The sequence below is a fragment of the Seriola lalandi genome, unplaced genomic scaffold (assembly GCF_002814215.2).
Source record: "Seriola lalandi dorsalis isolate HSWRI2012SDOR001 ecotype SW California unplaced genomic scaffold, Sedor1 jcf7180002054929, whole genome shotgun sequence".
Lineage (NCBI taxonomy): Eukaryota > Metazoa > Chordata > Actinopteri > Carangiformes > Carangidae > Seriola > Seriola lalandi.
The window spans coordinates 1165643-1171823 of NW_019525481.1; positions in this window are offsets into that span (position 1 = coordinate 1165643).

A 6181-nucleotide genomic window follows, 5' to 3' on the forward strand; every position below is an offset into this window, starting at 1 on the left:
ATTGCTATTCCCTGAGGAATGTGCAGGATTAAAATAAAATGTGTCTTGGGTTTGTCATTTTGTGTTTTTGTTCATTAATTTGAACACAACATCATTAATTAACACAAGTTGTAATTGGTAATTGGATGTCGCTGACATCTGTGACAGAAGTTTTCCTTGCTTGATATGATGCCAGGGTCATTTGTTTTGTTTTTTTGTAACTATCCAATTTATTTTTATTTTTATTCAAATTGTTCACGTACAACATGTTGATATACGGGATTTATTTTTTAAAATGCTGGGTGCTGATGAGGCAAATTGTAAGTTATGATTTTTTTGACATCTGAAGATAAAGTTTTCATCACCACCATCATATAAACACCTTCCATGCTGTTAACTGGAGAGCGACACTATAATGCTCATAATACGGTAATATAAATTTATTTGTTTTTCTGACCTGCTGAGATGTGGAGCAAGTAAAATTCCTCAAAGCGTAACATCAGAAGTGTTTTATAAATCAAAAAGCGAAAAATGTATTTTATTTGCTATCCACAGACATTTGTCCTGATATTTTTATTTGAAATCTTAAAAACCCATGATCGTGTATGAATGCTGATGAATGCTTTTGCCTGAACTGACTTGTCTGTTTTGAATCATGTTCTTCTTCCCTATGGCCACTGGCAAGCTCCAGCTGTTGCTTTTCAGACTAGCTCATATCCTTTGACTCATTGTGTAAAATGAAGACAGTTCTGACTAATAGACAGTAAAGCACGGACTTGTATTGGCACCGTGTCCATGCACATGTTTAGCTTCATTGATCTCTGAGTAACAGGGAATACTTCACCACAGTGAACCTCATGTGAACTTAAAGTTACGCCAGAAAAGAACTGGATTTAGGACAGTGGGTGTTTCGTCATTATTTCTGTGGAGACCAATAAGAAACTAAATGCATTCAGATTTCAACATTTTCAGAGGAAATTGGGGTTTCTGTTTTGTGGAAATTTCTTTCCAAGTGTCGTATAACATTCACTGGCAAACCCTCAGATGCCAAAAATGATTCACCCCACATAAAACTACAATGAAACAGTCACTGGACTTCATTTATATGCTCTTCAGGAGCAATGACTTCAGTCTGAACCAAGAAATGCACATTTTGTTGATTAAACATGGATGAGATCAATCTTTTAACAGCCACATACATTTACTAAGTTAGCACTGAAACTTTTTGAGTAATATGTTTATTCACTTTCTGACTGAGAATTAGATGAGCAGATCGATAACACTGTCGTGTCCTACAGTAAATACAAAGCCACAGCCAGCAGCTCATTAGCCTAGTTTAGCTAAGCTAGTTTAGCTTAGCACACAGCAAATTCCACCTGTAAGCACCTATTTCTTGTCTCTGTGCAGTTGCCAGTTACTATTTGTATAGTGGTGTATTGTCATTTATAAACTTAATACATTTAATTAGTTTATGCTGTTAATCGTTTTTTTTCTGTGAATAAATGCCTTGTTTATTCGTATCTTGATATGTTTTTGAATAAAAAAAAAATGTATACATTGTTGTTTATACAAAAACATTCAATTAATTTGTATGAATTAATTGAATGAGATATAACATGTTAATTAGGGAGCAGAGGTGCTGGTTGGCACATTTTATAACAGTTAGACAGAACTGTTTCCGGTCTTTATGCTAAGCTAAGCTAACATATATCAGACATGCGGGTGGTATCTAACTCTCAGCCGTTACCAAAACTTCAAACTATTCCTTTAACATAAGCTTGTCATGTAGCCCTCCGTGGCTAAACGAGGTATTACTTCACTCTAAGGCAGATTCAGATTCATCATGTGATGTACTGGTATTTTCTAAAGGAGGCAGGAACTGCTTCGACATGAGTTTGACGAGTCCGTGTCTCTGCAGCGTGCGATAACAACCATGAAATCTTTAACTCAATTATCAAGCCTTTTTAGGATGATATGATTTATTTTTTGTACTTTACATTATGTCATACCACCATTTACTCATATTCTGAGTCCAGAAACAAAACCAATTTAAAGCTAATTACAGGCATAACACATAATTTATACCTTATCTCCTCTTACATTACTTACAACTATTAGAAAATAATTAAGTTCATTTGCATTTTCATTGCATTTTAATCCACACTTTAGCAGAGCAGCAGTTTTATGACACTGGGCTGTTTTTCTTATGATGTACAGTATGTAACAGAGAAAATATATCACACTATAGTTAACTATTGGGGAGCAAACTGAATGGAAAACGGATGCTTGTTGATAGCTCCAATAGTTCTCTGCATACAGCACTAAAAATTTAATAAGACAACTGCATTTTTTAAAGACAAATCTGCTCAATTACTGGAGCTGTGGAAGAAGTATCAGGCATTTAAGAGCAAAAACCCCACAAACCTCTGTATTAAGAGATTTTGAAGCTTGGCTGCTTTCTGAAGTCGTCCTGCGTCACTCGTCCTCTGAGTGATCAGAGACATAATGCGCCTTGTATTCTGTCCAATGGTGACTTCAACAGTTTAACTACACAATTACGCCTATAAAAGACACAACAGCGACTGAGGGGACCTTTACTGAGACTTTGTCTGAAGGAACTTTTGAAGTTAAATTGGAGGCAGCTTTGAGATAAACCCCGGTAGCTAAATGGATGTCTTAATTTTAATAGAGTTCATTTATAGTGTAATATCCTCAGTTTATCTAATGATTCTTTGTTATTGTAAGAGAAGCCACTGAAGATTTTTTTTTTTGCACTTATTTCTTATAGCAAATATAAGTCAGAAATACAATAACATACATTTTCTGTGCAGAATGAATATATACTCTAAAGGGAGTAAAAATATTCCATTAATTATACCGACAACGACTTCTTCTCGAAGCGTAGATGAGACCTGAGATGTGACATTTTTCCATCTCAAACCCACAGCCTACAACATCAGGAGAACTATAATCATGAAATGATAATGCCTTGCATATGCAGTCACGGGTGGCGTCACTCGGTACGTCTCATTCAGTGGATAATGACTTGAGGGACTTTGTGGTATTTGAACTCGGGAGACATAAATAATACACTGCTTCATTCAAAGCACAGGAAATTTGGAAAAATAAATATACGCAGCAGCCAGCTAATTCTGTGCAACTCGATGTTATGATGCAGTTCTGATGAAAACATTTACCAGTGAGTCTCAAGAGCCAAATTTGCTGATTGTGGTTTTGTGCTCACCAGCAGGATTGGCACGTTCCTGGCTTTGCAAAAGTCACTAAAGGCAACGTTGGAGTGTCCGTGTCTGAACTGACACAAGTGATATGGTTTCGCAGTCACGTGGTGCTGAATGATTAATATGCCTGTTACAGAGGGTCAAAAGTTTCTGTTGATAAATAAACACTTCTGCAGATACTTCGATATGGAGTCATCCCACATCTCCATCAAACACCTTTTCTTTTGGGGGATCAGGAACTGTTAGCAGTAACATTAACTTTAACAATTTACTTACCAGTTTAGAAAAAAGGTTGTTTGTTGTTTGGCTGCAAACTTCATTCCTTTACTGACCAAGATCTGCCTCCAGAGGTGGAAAGTAACCTGTTTCTTCTATTTCTATCACTTTCTTCTTCTGCTGTTAGCATGCTAACCAGCTAGCCCCTGTCCGTCTGGACCGTCTGGTCACTGTAGCGTCCAGTCTGCCCCGAAGAAGCAGCTCTGTTGGTATGGAGCACGTGTTATAACTGCTTTTATTGTAATTCATTGCTAATGCTAACGTTGACTACGTAGCAATAGTCAAACTTAGTTTAAAGTAGTTTAAGTTCCGTTTAAGGATTCGTACAAATATAAACATTTTCCCGACCACATTCATCCCAAAATTTTGTAGCTACAATTAGAAGTGTCACTTTTTCCTCAATTCATTTTGATTCCAGAAACAGAAACACAGGCCTACTTCTTATCTTGTTGTTAATTCATGCACAGCCACATGTCCAGTGCCTGCAAGTGGGACGTATTGTCAGTCTGAAGTCCCTGGCTCATTTTGCAACTGGGCCCAGGTCTGCATTTTAAACCCCATGTAAGTTCCAGTGTAGGTCTCAGACTTGTTTTAAGCCACAGCTAAGCTAGTCAGATGCTGCAGTAAGTGACAGAGCACATTATAATGAAGTTATCTCAGGTCACTTATAGAGCGGGTTTAGACCGTTTTCTGCAGAGACCCATCACGAGGAAACATTTGGCGACAGTGGCAAGGAAAAACTCTTTAAACAGAGCAGAACTGGGCTCTTGGTTGGCGGCCGTCTGCCTCGGAGAGAGAAAGAGAAAAGAGAGACCAGGAGGAAAGAGAACAAAGCACAATAAAAGTTCTATATAGTTAGTCTTCTGTACAATAATAATTTTATTATTAATAATAATATTTGTGGCAGTGGGTTTTGAGCAGGATCATGGGGCACAGTGGGCGTCAGAGATCCAGACTCTGCAGCTCCGGAGGCAGAAATACCTGCAGACAGCAACAGGAGGAGAGAAGATGCTGAGTTAGTAACATGCATTAATGGGATATGACTGCGTACAGATGGAGAGGAAGAGGAGGAGGAGAGAGGAGCTCGTTGCATCATGGGAAGTCCCCCAGCAATCGAGGACTACGGCAGCATAACAAGGGGGACGGTTCAAGGCAAGCCTGAGCCTGCCCTAATTATAAACTTTATCAAAAAGTGAAGTTTTGAGCCTGATCTTAAATGTGGAGAGGGTGTCTGCCCTCTGCCCCGGGAGGATGGGAAGTTAATTAAAAATCAACTCTTTTAACTAACTCACTTCTTTCAGTCGCTGCCAAGGCTGCATTACCAAACCAAAGTGGGTGACTTCACCCCCGGGCTCCGGACCCTCGGGGGCTTCGAAGGTACTAGGTGGGTCAGTCGGTTTGTGTAATATTACTGAAGTGATACGGTTAAAGTCCCCGCATTGTTACCTGAAGCTGAGGCCATCTTTTATAGAGAAAACCCAATTATGGTGAATTTGTATTTAATTCATTAACAACACACTAACTGACACACACACACACACACGCACGCACCAACTTTGAAGCCAGATACTAGAGCTCCAGGCAAAATATAACTAATCTGCTGTGTGTGCGCTCCTGTGCACATGGGTGTCGGAGGAGGGGGAGGGGCCAAAAGAACCTTTTTTCCAAATGAATATAGTTACACAACTTGATTCAGTTTTTGCAGTTTTCCAATAGTCTCACAGTTAAAGAATATTAACATTTAAAAGTGCAAAATTAGCCGCGTCGTAGGCTATTTGCATTATAGTGTCGGACCTTCATCTGTTGACATCTCTGTGCTCATGGTGGACGCTGTCGTTACATGGTTTCATCTTCATGGTTTTTCGAGTGCTCAGTGTAATGGCATGATCCGTCCACGGCGAGACCAAAATATAATGGCAAAAGGGGAATCGACAAAGTGTGTTCACGGGTCACAAACTTCCCATTTGAAAAGATATGTACATATATTGAATTTTCATGTATGAAATATACATTTTTATTTTATATGTACATACATGTAAAAATTATACATGAAACCCAATATCGATATCAATTTGATACATTGTTATACGGTATATATCTAGCCTATGCAAATATATACATTTATGTATATATACTTATACTGTAGACAGATGCTACATAAATCTATATCCATCCCAAAGCCTGTCAGTATATGTTGATATATTATATACAGTAAAAGTCTGAGACCACGTTCCCAGAATGTGAATTAAAAACAGTTTGAAATGAATGAGAAATTAATACGAAAAACATATCGATTATTTAACATGTATGTTGCATAAATAAGTCAAATATATAATGTTAACATGTAAAAATTAATTCATATATGTTATAAATATATATCTTCATGTATCCAGAAGATGTATATATGTGATAATAATATATATAGGTGATATATATGTCACATACTACATTTCTCTATGAGTCCAACTCAGTTTGTTTTGCTGTTTGGGTGAACAATAGAATTAGGATCCCTCAGTCAGTGACATTCATGATTATAGGGCGCCGCTGTTGTGGTCCAGCCAAACACCAGTAGCTGTAAAACCCTTCAGTGAGATTGCTTAGTAACGAAGAAAAAGAAACAAACCTAAAAAAACAAAACAAACAATGAGAATAACCTAACTTAATATAACTGTTAAGATAGAAGTTCC